The following is a 19,039-nucleotide window of genomic DNA, read 5'->3' as shown; positions in this document are numbered from 1 at the left end:
GACAGGGGTCGACGGAGCCTGACAGGGCCTGAGCAAAACCGACAAGGCCCGAGCATACCTGACAGGGGTCGACGGAGCCTGACAGGGCCTGAGCAAACCCGACAGGACGCGACAAAGCCTGACAGGGTTCGATGGAGCCCGACAGGGCCCGAGCAAACCCGACATGGCTCAACGGAGCCCGACAGGGCCCGAGCAAACCTGACAGGGGTCGACGGAGCCTGACAGGGCCTGAGCAAACCCGACAGTGCCCGAGGAAACCCGACAGGGCCCAACGGAGCCCGACAGAGCCCGAGCAAACCCGACAGGGCCCGACAAGGCCCGACAGGGCCAGAACAAACCTGACAGGACCTGACAAAGCCTGACAGGGCCCGACGGAGCCCAACAGGGCCCAAGCAAACCCGAAAGGGCCCGACGGAGCCTGACAGGGCTCGATGGAGCCCGACAGGGCCCGAGGAAACCCGACAGGGCCCGACGGAGCCCGATAGGGCCCGAGCGAACCCGACAGGGCCTGACGGAGCCCGACAGGGCCCGAGCAAACCCGCAAGGGCCCGACGAAGCCTGACAGGGCTCGATGGAGCCCGACAGGGCCCGGGAAAACCCGAAAGGGCACGCTGGAGCCCGACAGAGCCCGAGCAAACCCGACAGGGCGCGACGGAGCCCGACAGGGCTCGAGCATACCCGACAGGGCCTGACGGAGCCTGACAGGGCCCAAGCAAACCCGACAGGGCCCGAGCGAACCTGACTGGGCTTGACAAAGCCTGACAGGACGCGGGCAAACCCGACAGGGCCCGAGCAAACCTGACAGAACCCAACAAAGCCTGACAGGGTCCGATGGAGCCTGACAGGGCCCGAGCAAACCCGACAGGGCCCGAGCAAACCTGACAGGGCTCGATGGAGCCCGACAGGGCCCGAGGAAACCCGACAGGGCGCGACGGAGCCTGACAGGGCCCGAGCAAACCCGACAGGGTCCGACGAAGCCCAACAGGGCTTCAGCAAACCCGACAGGGCCCGAGCAAACCCGACAGGGTCCGACGGAGCCCGACAGGGCCCGAGGAAACCAGACAGGGCCTGACGGAGCCCAACAGGGCCCTAGCAAACCCGACAGGGCCCGAGCAAACCCAACAGGGCCTGACGGAGCCTGACAGGGCCCGAGCAAACCCGCCAGGGGTCGACGGAGCCTGACAGGGCCTGAGCAAACCCGACAGGGCCCGAGCAAACCTGACAGGGCCCGACGGAGCCCAACAGGGCCCGAGTAAACCCGACAGGGACCGACGGAGCCCGACAGGGCCCGAGCAAACCTGACAGGGCCCGACGGAGCCCGACAGGGCCCGAGCAAACCTGACAGGGGTCGACGGCGCCTGACAGGGCCTGAGCAAACCCGACAGGGCCCGAGCATACCTGGCAGGGGTCGACGGAGCCTGACAGGGCCTGAGCAAACCCGACAGGACCCGACAAAGCCTGACAGGGTTCGATGGAGCCTGACAGGGCCCGAGCAAACCCGACATGGCTCGACGGAGCCCGACAGGGCCCAAGCAAATCCGACAGGGCCCTAGCAAACCCGACAGGGTCCGACGAAGCCTGACAGGGCTTCAGCAAACCCGACAGGGCCCGAGCAAACCCGACAGGGCCTGACGGAGCCTGACAGGGCCCGAGGAAACCCGACAGAGCCCGACGGAGCCCGAGATGGCCCGAGCAAACCCGACAGGGCCCGAGCAAACCTGACAGGGCTTGTCGGAGCCTGACAGGGCCTGAGTAAAACCGAAAGGGCCCGAACAAACCCGACAAAGCTCGACGGAGCCCGACAGGGCCCGAGCAATCCCGACAGGGCCCGACAAGGCCCGACAGGGCCCGAGCAAACCCGACAGGGCCCGACAAAGCCTGACAGGGCTCGACGGAGCCCGACAGGGCCCGAGCAAACCCGACAAAGCCTCACAGAGCCTGACAGGGCTCGATGGAGCCCGACAGGGCCCGAGGAAACCCGACAGGGCTAGACGGAGCCCGACAGGGCCCGAGCAAACCCGACAGGGCTCGACGGAGCCCGACAGGGCCCCAGCAAACCCGACAGGGCCCGAGCAAACCCGACAGGGCCTGACGGAGCCTGACAGGGCATGAGCAAACCCGACAGGGCTCGACGGAGCCTGACAGGGCCTGAGCAAACCCGACAGGGCCCGAGCAAACCTGATAGGGCCCGACGGAGCCCGACAGGGCCCGAGCAAACCTGACAGGGGTCGACGGAGCCTGACAGGGCCTGAGCAAAACCGACAAGGCCCGAGCATACCTGACAGGTGTCGACGGAGCCTGACAGGGCCTGAGCAAACCCGACAGGACCCGACAAAGCCTGACAGGGTTCGATGGAGCCCGACAGGGCCCGAGCAAACCCGACATGGCTCAACGGAGCCCGACAGGGCCCGAGCAAACCTGACAGGGGTCGACGGAGCCTGACAGGGCCTGAGCAAACCCGACAGTGCCCGAGCAAACCCGACAGGGCCCAACGGAGCCCGACAGAGCCCGAGCAAACCCGACAGGGCCCGACAAGGCCTGACAGGGCCAGAACAAACCTGACAGGACCTGACAAAGCCTAACAGGGCCCGACGGAGCCCAACAGGGCCCGAGCAAACCCAAAAAGGCCCGACGGAGCCTGACACGGCTCGATGGAGACCGACAGGGCCCGAGGAAACCCGACATGGCTCGACGGAGCCCGACAGGGCCCGAGCAAACCCGACAGGGCCCGACGGAGCCTGACAGGGCTCGATGGAGCCCGACAGGGCCCGAGGAAACCCGACAGGGCCCGACGGAGCCCGACAGGGCCCAAGCAAACCCGACAGGGCCTGAGCAAACCCGACAGTGCCTGAGCAAACCCGACAGGGCCCGAGGAAACCCGACAGGGCCCGACGGAGCCTGACAGGGCTCGATGGAGACCGACAGAGCCCGAGGAAACCCGACAGGGCCCGACGGAGCCCGATAGGGCCTGAGCAAACCCGACAGGGCCTGACGGAGCCCGACAGGGCCTGAGCAAAGCCTGATAGGGTCCGACGGAGCCTGACAGGGCTCGATGGAGCCCGACAGGGCCCGAGGAAGCCCGACAGGGCCCGAGCAAACCCGACAGGGCCCAAGCAAACCCGACAGGGCCTGAGCAAACCCGACAGTGCCTGAGCAAACGCGACAGGGCCCGAGCAAACCCGACAGGGCCCGACGGAGCCTGACAGGGCTCGATGGAGACCAACAGAGCCCGAGGAAACCCGACAGGGCCCGACAGAGCTCGATAGGGCCCGAGCAAACCCGACAGGGCCTGACGGAGCCTGACAGGGCTCGATGGAGACCGACAGAGCCCGAGGAAACCCGACAGGGCCCGACGGAGCCCGATAGGGCCCGAGCAAACCCGACAGGGCCTGACGGAGCCTGACAGGGCCCGAGCAAACTCGAAAGGGCCCGACGAAGCCTGACAGGGCTCGATGGAGCCTGACAGGGCCCGAGGAAACCCGACAGGGCCCGACGGAGCCCGATAGGGCCCGAGCAAACCCGACAGGGCCCGATGGAGCCCGACAGGGCTCGAGCAAACCCGACAGGGCCTGAGCAAGTCCGACAGGGCCTGACGGAGCCCGACAGGGCCCGAGCAAACCCGAAAGGGCTCGACGGAGCCTGACAGGGCTCGATGGAGCCCGACAGGGCCCGAGGAAACCCGACAGGGCCCCACGGAGCCCGATAGGGCCCGAGCAAACCCGACAGGGCCTGACGGAGCCTGACAGGGCCCGGGTAAACCCGACAGGGCATGCTAGAGCCCGACAGAGCCCGAGCAAACCCGACAGGGCCCGACAAGGCCCGACAGGGCCCGAGCAAACCCGCCAGGGCTCGACGGAGCCTGACAGGGCCCGAGCAAACCCGACACGGCCCGAGCAAACCTGACAGGGCTCGAAGGAGCCCGACAGGGCCCGAATAAACCAGACAGGGCCCGACAGAGCCTGACAGGGCCCGAGCAAACCCGACAGGGCCCGACAAGGCCCGACAGGGCCCGAGCAAACCTGACAGGACCTGACAAAGCCTGACAGGGCCCGACGGAGCCCGACAGGGCCTGAGCAAACCCGAAAGAGACCGACGGAGCCTGACAGGGCTCGATAGAGTCCGACAAGGCCCGAGGAAAACCGACAGGGCCCGACGGAACCTGAGAGGGCCCGAGGAAATCTGACAGGGCCCGACGGAGCCTGACAGGGCCCGAGCAAACCCGACAGGGCCCGACAGAGCCCGACAGGACCCGAGCAAACCCAACAGGGCCCGAGCAAACCCGACAGGGTTCGACAAAGCCTGACAGGGCTCGATGGAGCCCGACAGGGCCCGAGGAAACCCGACAGGGCCCGACGGAGCCTGACAGGGCCCGAGCAAACCCGACAGGGCCCGAGCAAACCTGACAGGGTTCGACAAAGCCTGACAGGGCTCGATGGAGCCCGACAGGGCCCGAGCAAACCCGACAGGGCTTGACGGAGCCTGACAGGGCCCGAGCAAACCCGACAGGGCCCGAGCAAACCCGACAGAGCCCGAGCAAACCCGACAGGGCCCAACGGAGCCCGACAGAGCCCGAGCAAACCCGACAGGGCCCGACAAGGCCCGACAGGGCCCGAACAAACCTGACAGGACCTGACAAAGCCTGACAGGGCCCGACGGAGCCCGACAGGGCCCGAGCAAACCAGAAAAGGCCTGACGGAGCCTGACAGGGCTCGATAGAGCCCGACAGGGCCAGAGGAAACCCGACAGGGCTTGACGGAGCCCGACAGGGCCCGAGCAAACCCGACAGGGCCCGACGGAACCCGACAGGGCCCGAGCAAACCCGACAGGGCCCGAGGAAATCCGACAGAGCCCGACGGAGCCTGACAGGGCCCGAGCAAACCTGACAGGGCTCGACGGAGCCCCACAGGGTATGAGCACACTCGACAAGGTCCGACGAAGCCTGACAGGGCTTCAGCAAACCTGACAGGGCCCGAGCAAACCCGACAGGGCCCGACGGAGCCCGACAGGGTTCGACAAAGCCTGACAGGGCTTGATGGAGCCCGACAGGGCCCGAGGAAACCCGACAGGGCCCGACGGAGCCTGACAGGGCCCGAGCAAACCCGACAGGGCTCGATGGAGCCTGACAGGGCCCGAGCAAACCCGAAACGGCCCGAGCAAACCTGACAGGGCTCAAAGGAGCTCGACAGGGCCCGAGGAAACCAGACAGGGTCTGACAGAACCTGACAGGGCCCGAGCAAACCCGACAGGGCTCGACGGAGCCCGACAGGGCCTGAGGAAACCAGACAGGGCCCGACGGAGCCCGACAGGGCCCTAGCAAACCCGACAGGGCCTGAGCAAACCCGACAGGGCCCGACGGAGCCCGACAGGGCCTGAGGAAACCAGACAGGGCCCGACGGAGCCCGACAGGGCCCTAGCAAACCCGACAGGGCTTGACAAAGCCTGACAGGGCCCGAGCAAACCCGACAGGGCCCGAGCAAACCCGACAGGGCCCGACGGAGCCCGACAGGGCCCGAGCGAACCCGACAGGGCCTGACGAAGCCCGACAGGGCCCGAGCAAACCCGCAAGGGCCCGACGAAGCCTGACAGGGCTCGATGGAGCCCGACAGGGCCCGGGCAAACCCGACAGGGCACGCTGGAGCCCGACAGAGCCCGAGCAAACCCGACAGGGCCCGCAAGGCCCGACAGGGCCCGAGCAAACCTGACAGGACCTGACAAAGCCTGACAGGGCCCGACGGAGCCCGACAGGGCCTGAGCAAACCCGAAAGAGACCGACGGAGCCTGACAGGGCTCGATAGAGTCCGACAGGGCCCGAGGAAAACCGACAGGGCCCGACGGAACCCGAGAGGGCCCGAGGAAATCCGAAAGGGCCTGACGGAGCCTGACAGGGCCCGAGCAAACCCGACAGGGCCCGACAGAGCCCGACAGGACCCGAGCAAACCCAACAGGGTCCGAGCAAACCCGACAGGGTTCGACAAAGCCTGACAGGGCTCGATGGAGCCCGACAGGGCCCGAGGAAACCCGACAGGGCCCGACGGAGCCTGACAGGGCCCGAGCAAACCCGACAGGGCCCGAGCAAACCTGACAGGGCTCGACGGAGCCTGACAGGGCCCGAGCAAAGCCGACAGGGCCCGAGCAAACCTGACAGGGCACGAAGGAGTCCGACAGGGCCCGAGCAAACCCGACAGGGCCCAACGGATCCCGACAGGGCCTGAGCAAACCTGACAGGGCCCGACGGAGCCTGACAGGGCCCGAGCAAACCCGACAGGGCCTGACGGAGCGTGACAGGGCCCAAGCAAACCCGACAGGGCCCGAGCGAATCTGACAGGGCCCGACGGAGCCCGACAGGGCCTGAGCAAACCCGACAGGGCCTGACAAGGCCCAACAGGGCCTGAGCAAACCCGACAGGACCCGACAAGGCCCAACAGGGCCCGAGCAAACCTGACAGGGCACGAAGGAGTCCGACAGGGCCCGAGCAAACCCGACAGGGCCCAACGGATCCCGACAGGGCCTGAGCAAACCTGACAGGGTCCGATGGAGCCCGACAGGGCCCGAGCAAACCCGACAGGGCTCGATGGAGCCCGACAGGGCCCGAGGAAACCCGACAGGGCGCGACGGAGCCTGACAGGGCCCGAGCAAACCCGCCAGGGATCGACGGAGTCCGACAGGGCCTGAGGAAACCAGACAGGGCCCTAGCAAACCCGACAGGGCTTGACAAAGCCTGACAGGGCCCGAGCAAACCCGACAGGGCCCGACGGAGCCCGACAGGGCCCAAGCAAACCCGAAAGGGCCCGACGGAGCCTGACAGGGCTCGATGGAGCCCGACAGGGCCCGAGGAAACCCGACAGGGCCCGACGGAGCCCGATAGGGCCCGAGCGAACCCGACAGGGCCTGACGGAGCCCGACAGGGCCCAAGCAAACCCGCAAGGGCCCGACGAAGCCTGACAGGGGTCGATGGAGCCCGACAGGGCCCGGGCAAACCCGAAAGGGCACGCTGGAACCCGACAGAGCCCGAGCAAACCCGACAGGGCGCGACGGAGCCCGACAGGGCACGAGCATACCCGACAGGGCCTCACGGAGCCTGACAGGGCCCGAGCAAACCCGACAGGGCCCGAGCGAACCTGACTGGGCTTGACAAAGCCTGACAGGACGCGGGCAAACCCGACAGGGCCCGAGCAAACCTGACAGAACCCAACAAAGCCTGACAGGGTCCGATGGAGCCTGACAGGGCCCGAGCAAACCCGACAGGGCCCGAGCAAACCTGACAGGGCTCGATGGAGCCCGACAGGGCCCGAGGAAACCCGACAGGGCGCGACGGAGCCTGACAGGGCCCGAGCAAACCCGACAGGGCTCGACGGAGCCTGACAGGGCCCGAGCAAACCCGACAGGGTCCGACGAAGCCCAACAGGGCTTCAGCAAACCCGACAGGGCCCGAGCAAACCCGACAGGGTCCGACGGAGCCCAACAGGGCCCGAGGAAACCAGACAGGGCCTGACGGAGCCCAACAGGGCCCTAGCAAACCCGACAGGGCCCGAGCAAACCCAACAAGGCCTGACGGAGCCTGACAGGGCCCGAGCAAACCCGCCAGGGCTCGACGGAGCCTGACAGGGCCTGAGCAAACCCGACAGGGCCCGAGCAAACCTGACAGGGCCCGACGGAGCCCACCAGGGCCCGAGTAAACCCGACAGGGCCCGACGGAGCCCGACAGGGCCCGAGCAAACCTGACAGGGCCCGACGGAGCCCGACAGGGCCCGAGCAAACCTGACAGGGGTCGACGGCGCCTGACAGGGCCTGAGCAAACCCGACAGGGCCCGAGCATACCTGGCAGGGGTCGACGGAGCCTGACAGGGCCTGAGCAAACCCGACAGGACCCGACAAAGCCTGACAGGGTTCGATGGAGCCTGACAGGGCCCGAGCAAACCCGACATGGCTCGACGGAGCCCGACAGGGCCCAAGCAAATCCGACAGGGCCCGAGCAAACCGGACAGGGCCCGACGGAGCCCGACACGGCCCTAGCAAACCAGACAGGGTCCGACGAAGCCTGACAGGGCTTCAGCAAACCCGACAGGGCCCGAGCAAACCCGACAGGGCCTGACGGAGCCTGACAGGGCCCGAGGAAACCCGACAGAGCCCGACGGAGCCCGAGATGGCCCGAGCAAACCCGACAGGGCCCGAGCAAACCTGACAGGGCTTGTCGGAGCCTGACAGGGCCTGAGTAAAACCGAAAGGGCCCGAACAAACCCGACGAAGCTCGACAGAGCCCGACAGGGCCCGAGCAATCCCGACAGGGCCCGACAAGGCCCGACAGGGCCCGAGCAAACCCGACAGGGCCCGACAAAGCCTGACAGGGCCCGACGGAGCCCGACAGGGCCCGAGCAAACCCGACAAAGCCTCACAGAGCCTGACAGGGCTCGATGGAGCCCGACAGGGCCCGAGGAAACCCGACAGGGCTAGACGGAGCCCGACAGGGCCCGAGCAAACCCGACAGGGCCCGACGGAGCCCGACAGGGCCCCAGCAAACCTGACAGGGCCCGAGCAAACCCGACAGGGCCTGACGGAGCCTGACAGGGCATGAGCAAACCCGACAGGGCTCGACGGAGCCTGACAGGGCCTGAGCAAACCCGACAGGGCCCGAGCAAACCTGATAGGGCCCGACGGAGCCCGACAGGGCCCGAGCAAACCTGACAGGGGTCGACGGAGCCTGACAGGGCCTGAGCAAAACCGACAAGGCCCGAGCATACCTGACAGGGGTCGACGGAGCCTGACAGGGCCTGAGCAAACCCGACAGGACGCGACAAAGCCTGACAGGGTTCGATGGAGCCCGACAGGGCCCGAGCAAACCCGACATGGCTCAACGGAGCCCGACAGGGCCCGAGCAAACCTGACAGGGGTCGACGGAGCCTGACAGGGCCTGAGCAAACCCGACAGTGCCCGAGGAAACCCGACAGGGCCCAACGGAGCCCGACAGAGCCCGAGCAAACCCGACAGGGCCCGACAAGGCCCGACAGGGCCAGAACAAACCTGACAGGACCTGACAAAGCCTGACAGGGCCCGACGGAGCCCAACAGGGCCCAAGCAAACCCGAAAGAACCCGACGGAGCCTGACAGGGCTCGATGAAGCCCGACAGGGCCCGAGGAAACCCGACAGGGCGCGACGGAGCCTGACAGGGCCCGAGCAAACCCGCCAGGGATCGACGGAGTCCGACAGGGCCTGAGGAAACCAGACAGGGCCCGACGGAGCCCGACAGGGCCCTAGCAAACCCGACAGGGCTTGACAAAGCCTGACAGGGCCCGAGCAAACCCGACAGGGCCCGACGGAGCCCGACAGGGCCCAAGCAAACCCGAAAGGGCCCGACGGAGCCTGACAGGGCTCGATGGAGCCCGACAGGGCCCAAGGAAACCCGACAGGGCCCGACGGAGCCCGATAGGGCCCGAGCGAACCCGACAGGGCCTGACGGAGCCTGACAGGGCCCGAGCAAACCCGCAAGGGCCCGACGAAGCCTGACAGGGGTCGATGGAGCCCGACAGGGCCCGGGCAAACCCGAAAGGGCACGCTGGAACCCGACAGAGCCCGAGCAAACCCGACAGGGCGCGACGGAGCCCGACAGGGCACGAGCATACCCGACAGGGCCTCACGGAGCCTGACAGGGCCCGAGCAAACCCGACAGGGCCTGAGCGAACCTGACTGGGCTTGACAAAGCCTGACAGGACGCGGGCAAACCCGACAGGGCCCGAGCAAACCTGACAGAACCCAACAAAGCCTGACAGGGTCCGATGGAGCCTGACAGGGCCCGAGCAAACCCGACAGGGCCCGAGCAAACCTGACAGGGCTCGATGGAGCCCGACAGGGCCCGAGGAAACCCGACAGGGCGCGACGGAGCCTGACAGGGCCCGAGCAAACCCGACAGGGCGCGACGGAGCCTGACAGGGCCCGAGCAAACCCGACAGGGTCCGACGAAGCCCAACAGGGCTTAAGCAAACCCGACAGGGCCCGAGCAAACCCGACAGGGTCCGACGGAGCCCAACAGGGCCCGAGGAAACCAGACAGGGCCTGACGGAGCCCAACAGGGCCCTAGCAAACCCGACAGGGCCCGAGCAAACCCAACAAGGCCTGACGGAGCCTGACAGGGCCCGAGCAAACCCGCCAGGGGTCGACGGAGCCTGACAGGGCCTGAGCAAACCCGACAGGGCCCGAGCAAACCTGACAGGGCCCGACGGAGCCCACCAGGGCCCGAGTAAACCCGACAGGGCCCGACGGAGCCCGACAGGGCCCGAGCAAACCCGACAGGGCCCGACGGAGCCCGACAGGGCCCGAGCAAACCTGACAGGGGTCGACGGCGCCTGACAGGGCCTGAGCAAACCCGACAGGGCCCGAGCATACCTGGCAGGGGTCGACGGAGCCTGACAGGGCCTGAGCAAACCCGACAGGACCCGACAAAGCCTGACAGGGTTCGATGGAGCCTGACAGGGCCCGAGCAAACCCGACATGGCTCGACGGAGCCCGACAGGGCCCAAGCAAATCCGACAGGGCCCGAGCAAACCGGACAGGGCCCGACGGAGCCCGACACGGCCCTAGCAAACCCGACAGGGTCCGACGAAGCCTGACAGGGCTTCAGCAAACCCGACAGGGCCCGAGCAAACCCGACAGGGCCTGACGGAGCCTGACAGGGCCCGAGGAAACCCGACAGAGCCCGACGGAGCCCGAGATGGCCCGAGCAAACCCGACAGGGCCCGAGCAAACCTGACAGGGCTTGTCGGAGCCTGACAGGGCCTGAGTAAAACCGAAAGGGCCCGAACAAACCCGACAAAGCTCGACGGAGCCTGACAGGGCCTGAGCAAACCCGACAGGGCCCGAGCAAACCTGATAGGGCCCGACGGAGCCCGACAGGGCCCGAGCAAACCTGACAGGGGTCGACGGAGCCTGACAGGGCCTGAGCAAAACCGACAAGGCCCGAGCATACCTGACAGGGGTCGACGGAGCCTGACAGGGCCTGAGCAAACCCGACAGGACGCGACAAAGCCTGACAGGGTTCGATGGAGCCCGACAGGGCCCGAGCAAACCCGACATGGCTCAACGGAGCCCGACAGGGCCCGAGCAAACCTGACAGGGGTCGACGGAGCCTGACAGGGCCTGAGCAAACCCGACAGTGCCCGAGGAAACCCGACAGGGCCCAACAAAGCCCGACAGAGCCCGAGCAAACCCGACAGGGCCCGACAAGGCCCGACAGGGCCAGAACAAACCTGACAGGACCTGACAAAGCCTGACAGGGCCCGACGGAGCCCAACAGGGCCCAAGCAAACCCGAAAGGGCCCGACGGAGCCTGACAGGGCTCGATGGAGCCCGACAGGGCCCGAGGAAACCCGACAGGGCCCGACGGAGCCCGATAGGGCCTGAGCGAACCCGACAGGGCCTGACGGAGCCCGACAGGGCCCGAGCAAACCCGCAAGGGCCCGACGAAGCCTGACAGGGCTCGATGGAGCCCGACAGGGCCCGGGAAAACCCGAAAGGGCACGCTGGAGCCCGACAGAGCCCGAGCAAACCCGACAGGGCGCGACGGAGCCCGACAGGGCTCGAGCATACCCGACAGGGCCTGACGGAGCCTGACAGGGCCCAAGCAAACCCGACAGGGCCCGAGCGAACCTGACTGGGCTTGACAAAGCCCGACAGGACGCGGGCAAACCCGACAGGGCCCGAGCAAACCTGACAGAACCCAACAAAGCCTGACAGGGTCCGATGGAGCCTGACAGGGCCCGAGCAAACCCGACAGGGCCCGAGCAAACCTGACAGGGCTCGATGGAGCCCGACAGGGCCCGAGGAAACCCGACAGGGCGCGACGGAGCCTGACAGGGCCCGAGCAAACCCGACAGGGTCCGACGAAGCCCAACAGGGCTTCAGCAAACCCGACAGGGCCCGAGCAAACCCGACAGGGTCCGACGGAGCCCAACAGGGCCCGAGGAAACCAGACAGGGCCTGACGGAGCCCAACAGGGCCCTAGCAAACCCGACAGGGCCCGAGCAAACCCAACAGGGCCTGAGCAAACCCAACAGGGCCTGACGGAGCCTGACAGGGCCCGAGCAAACCCGCCAGGGGTCGACGGAGCCTGACAGGGCCTGAGCAAACCCGACAGGGCCCGAGCAAACCTGACAGGGCCCGACGGAGCCCAACAGGGCCCGAGTAAACCCGACAGGGACCGACGTAGCCCGACAGGGCCCGAGCAAACCTGACAGGGCCCGACGGAGCCCAACAGGGCCCGAGCAAACCTGACAGGGGTCGACGGCGCCTGACAGGGCCTGAGCAAACCCGACAGGGCCCGAGCATACCTGGCAGGGGTCGACGGAGCCTGACAGGGCCTGAGCAAACCCGACAGGACCCGACAAAGCCTGACAGGGTTCGATGGAGCCTGACAGGGCCCGAGCAAACCCGACATGGCTCGACGGAGCCCGACAGGGCCCAAGCAAATCCGACAGGGCCCGAGCAAACCGGACAGGGCCCGACGGAGCCCGACACGGCCCTAGCAAACCCGACAGGGTCCGACGAAGCCTGACAGGGCTTCAGCAAACCCGACAGGGCCCGAGCAAACCCGACAGGGCCTGACGGAGCCTGACAGGGCCCGAGGAAACCCGAGAGAGCCCGACGGAGCCCGAGATGGCCCGAGCAAACCCGACAGGGCCCGAGCAAACCTGACAGGGCTTGTCGGAGCCTGACAGGGCCTGAGTAAAACCGAAAGGGCCCGAACAAACCCGACAAAGCTCGACGGAGCCCGACAGGGCCCGAGCAATCCCGACAGGGCCCGACAAGGCCCGACAGGGCCCGAGCAAGCCCGACAGGGCCCGACAAAGCCTGACAGGGCTCGACGGAGCCCGACAGGGCCCGAGCAAAACCGACAAAGCCTCACAGAGCCTGACAGGGCTCGATGGAGCCCGACAGGGCCCGAGGAAACCCGACAGGGCTAGACGGAGCCCGACAGGGCCCGAGCAAACCCGACAGGGCTCGACGGAGCCCGACAGGGCCCCAGCAAACCCGACAGGGCCCGAGCAAACCCGACAGGGCCTGACGGAGCCTGACAGGGCATGAGCAAACCCGACAGGGCTCGACGGAGCCTGACAGGGCCTGAGCAAACCCGACAGGGCCCGAGCAAACCTGATAGGGCCCGACGGAGCCCGACAGGGCCCGAGCAAACCTGACAGGGGTCGACGGAGCCTGACAGGGCCTGAGCAAAACCGACAAGGCCCGAGCATACCTGACAGGGGTCGACGGAGCCTGACAGGGCCTGAGCAAACCCGACAGGACCCGACAAAGCCTGACAGGGTTCGATGGAGCCCGACAGGGCCCGAGCAAACCCGACATGGCTCAACGGAGCCCGACAGGGCCCGAGCAAACCTGACAGGGGTCGACGGAGCCTGACAGGGCCTGAGCAAACCCGACAGTGCCCGAGCAAACCCGACAGGGCCCAACGGAGCCTGACAGGGCCCGAGCAAACCCGACAGGGCCCGAGCAAACCTGACAGGGTTCGACAAAGCCTGACAGGGCTCGATGGAGCCCGACAGGGCCCGACGGAGCCTGACAGGGCCCGAGCAAACCCGACAGGGCCCGAGCAAACCTGACAGGGTTCGACAAAGCCTGACAGGGCTCGATGGAGCCCGAGAGGGCCCGAGGAAACCCGACAGGGCCCGACGGAGCCCGACAGGGCCCAAGCAAACCCAACAGGGCCTGAGCAAACCCGACAGTGCCTGAGCAAACCCGACAGGGCCTGACGGAGCCTGACAGGGCTCGATGGAGCCCGACAGGGCCCGAGGAAACCCGACAGGGCCCGACGGAGCCCGATAGGGCCCGAGCAAACCCGAAAGGGCTCGACGGAGCCTGACACGGCTCGATGGAGACCGACAGGGCCCGAGGAAACCCGACAGGGCCTGACGGAGCCCGACAGGGCCCAAGCAAACCCGACAGGGCCTGAGCAAACCCGACAGTGCCTGAGCAAACCCGACAGGGCCCGAGCAAACCCGACAGGGCCCGACGGAGCCTGACAGGGCTCGATGGAGACCGACAGAGCCCGAGGAAACCCGACAGGGCCCGACGGAGCCCGATAGGGCCTGAGCAAACCCGACAGGGCCTGACGGAGCCCGACAGGGCCTGAGCAAAGCCTGATAGGGTCCGACGGAGCCTGACAGGGCTCGATGGAGCCCGACAGGGCCCGAGGAAGCCCGACAGGGCCCGAGCAAACCCGACAGGGCCCAAGCAAACCCGACAGGGCCTGAGCAAACCCGACAGTGCCTGAGCAAACGCGACAGGGCCCGAGCAAACCCGACAGGGCCCGACGGAGCCTGACAGGGCTCGATGGAGACCAACAGAGCCCGAGGAAACCCGACAGGGCCCGACGGAGATCGATAGGGCCCGAGCAAACCCGACAGGGCCTGACGGAGCCTGACAGGGCTCGATGGAGACCGACAGAGCCCGAGGAAACCTGACAGGGCCCGACGGAGCCCGATAGGGCCCGAGCAAACCCGACAGGGCCTGACGGAGCCTGACAGGGCCCGAGCAAACTCGAAAGGGCCCGACGAAGCCTGACAGGGCTCGATGGAGCCTGACAGGGCCCGAGGAAACCCGACAGGGCCCGACGGAGCCCGATAGGGCCCGAGCAAACCCGACAGGGCCCGATGGAGCCCGACAGGGCTCGAGCAAACCCGACAGGGCCTGAGCAAGTCCGACAGGGCCTGACGGAGCCCGACAGGGCCCGAGCAAACCCGAAAGGGCTCGACGGAGCCTGACAGGGCTCGATGGAGCCCGACAGGGCCCGAGGAAACCCGACAGGGCCCCACGGAGCCCGATAGGGCCCGAGCAAACCCGACAGGGCCTGACGGAGCCTGACAGGGTCCGGGTAAACCCGACAGGGCATGCTAGAGCCCGACAGAGCCCGAGCAAACCCGACAGGGCCCGACAAGGCCCGACAGGGCCCGTGCAAACCTGCCAGGGCTCGACGGAGCCTGACAGGGCCCGAGCAAACCCGACACGGCCCGAGCAAACCTGACAGAGCTCGAAGGAGCCCGACAGGGCCCGAATAAACCAGACAGGGCCCGACAGAGCCTGACAGGGCCCGAGCAAACCCGACAGGGCCCGACAAGGCCCGACAGGGCCCGAGCAAACCTGACAGGACCTGACAAAGCCTGACAGGGCCCGACGGAGCCCGACAGGGCCTGAGCAAACCCGAAAGAGACCGACGGAGCCTGACAGGGCTCGATAGAGTCCGACAAGGCCCGAGGAAAACCGACAGGGCCCGACGGAACCCGAGAGGGCCCGAGGAAATCCGACAGGGCCCGACGGAGCCTGACAGGGCCCGAGCAAACCCGACAGGGCCCGATGGAGCCCGACAGGGCTCGAGCAAATCCGACAGGGCCTGAGCAAGTCCGACAGGGCCCGACGGAGCCTGACAGAACCCGAGCAAACCCGACAGGGCCCGACAGAGCCCGACAGGACCCGAGCAAACCCAACAGGGCCCGAGCAAACCCGACAGGGTTCGACAAAGCCTGACAGGGCTCGATGGAGCCCGACAGGGCCCGACGGAGCCTGACAGGGCCCGAGCAAACCCGACAGGGCCCGAGCAAACCTGACAGGGTTCGACAAAGCCTGACAGGGCTCGATGGAGCCCGAGAGGGCCCGAGGAAACCCGACAGGGCCCGACGGAGCCCGACAGGGCCCAAGCAAACCCAACAGGGCCTGAGCAAACCCGACAGTGCCTGAGCAAACCCGACAGGGCCTGACGGAGCCTGACAGGGCTCGATGGAGCCCGACAGGGCCCGAGGAAACCCGACAGGGCCCGACGGAGCCCGATAGGGCCCGAGCAAACCCGACAGGGCCTGACGGAGCCCGACAGGGCCCGAGCAAAGCCTGATAGGGTCTGACGGAGCCTGACAGGGCTCGATGGAGCCCGACAGGGCCCGAGGAAGCCCGACAGGGCCCGAGCAAACCCGTCAGGGCCCAAACAAACCCGACAGGGCCCGAACAAACCTGACAGGACCTGACAAAGCCTGACAGGGCCCGACGGAGCCCGACAGGGCCTGAGGAAACCAGACAAGGCCCGACGGAGCCCGACAGGGCGCTAGCAAACCCGACAGGGCCCGAGCAAACCCGACAGGGCTTGACGGAGCCTGACAGGGCCCGAGCAAACCCGACAGGGCCCGAGCAAACCCGACAGGGCCCAACGGAGCCCGACAGAGCCCGAGAAACCCGACAGGGCCCGACAAGGCCCGACAGGGCCAGAACAAACCTGACAGGACCTGACAAAGCCTAACAGGGCCCGACGGAGCCCAACAGGGCCCGAGCAAACCCAAAAAGGCCCGACGGAGCCTGACACGGCTCGATGGAGACTGACAGGGCCCGAGGAAACCCGACATGGCTCGACGGAGCCCGACAGGGCCCGAGCAAACCCGAAAGGGCCCGACGGAGCCTGACAGGGCTCGATGGAGCCCGACAGGGCCCGAGGAAACCCGACAGGGCCCGACGGAGCCCGACAGGGCCCAAGCAAACCCGACAGGGCCTGAGCAAACCCGACAGTGCTTGAGCAAACCCGACAGGGCCCGAGCAAACCCGACAGGGCCCGACGGAGCCTGACAGGGCTCGATGGAGACCGACAGAGCCCGAGGAAACCCGACAGGGCCCGACGGAGCCCGATAGGGCCTGAGCAAACCCGACAGGGCCTGACGGAGCCCGACAGGGCCTGAGCAAAGCCTGATAGGGTCCGACGGAGCCTGACAGGGCTCGATGGAGCCCGACAGGGCCCGAGGAAGCCCGACAGGGCCCGAGCAAACCCGACAGGGCCCAAGCAAACCCGACAGGGCCTGAGCAAACCCGACAGTGCCTGAGCAAACGCGACAGGGCCCGAGCAAACCCGACAGGGCCCGACGGAGCCTGACAGGGCTCGATGGAGACCAACAGAGCCCGAGGAAACCCGACAGGGCCCGACGGAGCTCGATAGGGCCCGAGCAAACCCGACAGGGCCTGACGGAGCCTGACAGGGCTCGATGGAGACCGACAGAGCCCGAGGAAACCTGACAGGGCCCGACGGAGCCCGATAGGGCCCGAGCAAACCCGACAGGGCGTGACGGAGCCTGACAGGGCCCGAGCAAACTCGAAAGGGCCCGACGGAGCCTGACAGGGCTCGATGGAACCTGACAGGGCCCGAGGAAACCCGACAGGGCCCGACGGAGCCCGATAGAGCCCGAGCAAACCCGACAGGGCCCGATGGAGCCCGACAGGGCTCGAGCAAACCCGACAGGGCCTGAGCAAGTCCGACAGGGCCTGACGGAGCCCGACAGGGCCCGAGCAAACCCGAAAGGGCTCGACGGAGCCTGACAGGGCTCGATGGAGCCCGACAGGGCCCGAGGAAACCCGACAGGGCCCCACGGAGCCCGATAGGGCCCGAGCAAACCCGACAGGGCCTGACGGAGCCTGACAGGGTCCGGGTAAACCCGACAGGGCATGCTAGAGCCCGACAGAGCCCGAGCAAACCCGACAGGGCCCGACAAGGCCCGACAGGGCCCGAGCAAACCCGCCAGGGCTCGACGGAGCCTGACAGGGCCCGAGCAAACCCGACACGGCCCGAGCAAACCTGACAGGGCTCGAAGGAGCCCGACAGGGCCCGAATAAACCAGACAGGGCCCGACAGAGCCTGACAGGGCCCGAGCAAACCCGACAGGGCCCGACAAGGCCCGACAGGGTCCGAGCAAACCTGACAGGACCTGACAAAGCCTGACAGGGCCCGACGGAGCCCGACAGGGCCTGAGCAAACCCGAAAGAGACCGACGGAGCCTGACAGGGCTCGATAGAGTCCGACAAGGCCCGAGGAAAACCGACAGGGCCCGACGGAACCCGAGAGGGCCCGAGGAAATCCGACGGGGCCCGAGGGAGCCTGACAGGGCCCGAGCAAACCCGACAGGGCCCGACAGAGCCCGACAGGACCCGAGCAAACCCAACAGGGCCCGAGCAAACCCGACAGGGTTCGACAAAGCCTGACAGGGCTCGATGGAGCCCGACAGGGCCCGAGGAAACCCGACAGGGCCTGACGGAGCCTGACAGGGCCCGAGCAAACCCGACAGGGCCCGAGCAAACCTGACAGGGTTCGACAAAGCCTGACAGGGCTCGATGGAGCCCGAGAGGGCCCGAGGAAACCCGACAGGGCCCGACGGAGCCCGACAGGGCCCAAGCAAACCCGACAGGGCCTGAGCAAACCCGACAGTGCCTGAGCAAACCCGACAGGGCCTGACGGAGCCTGACAGGGCTCGATGGAGACCGACAGGGCCCGAGGAAACCCGACAGGGCCCGACGGAGCCCGATAGGGCCCGAGCAAACCCGACAGGGCCTGACGGAGCCCGACAGGGCCCGAGCAAAGCCTGATAGGGTCCGACGCAGCCTGACAGGGCTCGATGGAGCCCGACAGGGCCCGAGGAAGCCCGACAGGGCCCGAGCAAACCCGTCAGGGCCCAAACAAACCCGACAGGGCCCGAACAAACCTGACAGGACCTGACAAAGCCTGACAGGGCCCGACGGAGCCCGACAGGGCCTGAGGAAACCAGACAGGGCCCGACGGAGCCCGACAGGGCGCTAGCAAACCCGACAGGGCCCGAGCAAACCCGACAGGGCTTGACGGAGCCTGACAGGGCCCGAGCAAACCCGACAGGGCCCGAGCAAACCCGACAGAGCCCGAGCAAACCCGACAGGGCCCAACGGAGCCCGACAGAGCCCGAGCAAACCCGACAGGGCCCGACAAGGCCCGACAGGGCCCGAACAAACCTGACAGGACCTGACAAAGCCTGACAGGGCCCGACGGAGCCCGACAGGGCCCGAGCAAACCAGAAAAGGCCTGACGGAGCCTGACAGGGCTCGATAGAGCCCGACAGGGCCAGAGGAAACCCGACAGGGCTTGACGGAGCCCGACAGGGCCCGAGCAAACCCGACAGGGCCCGACGGAACCCGACAGGGCCCGAGCAAACCCGACAGGGCCCGAGGAAATCCGACAGAGCCCGACGGAGCCTGACAGGGCCCGAGCAA

This window comes from Patagioenas fasciata, chromosome 13, assembly GCF_037038585.1.
Source record: "Patagioenas fasciata isolate bPatFas1 chromosome 13, bPatFas1.hap1, whole genome shotgun sequence".
Lineage (NCBI taxonomy): Eukaryota > Metazoa > Chordata > Aves > Columbiformes > Columbidae > Patagioenas > Patagioenas fasciata.
Note: the sequence above shows the minus strand (reverse complement) of the source record.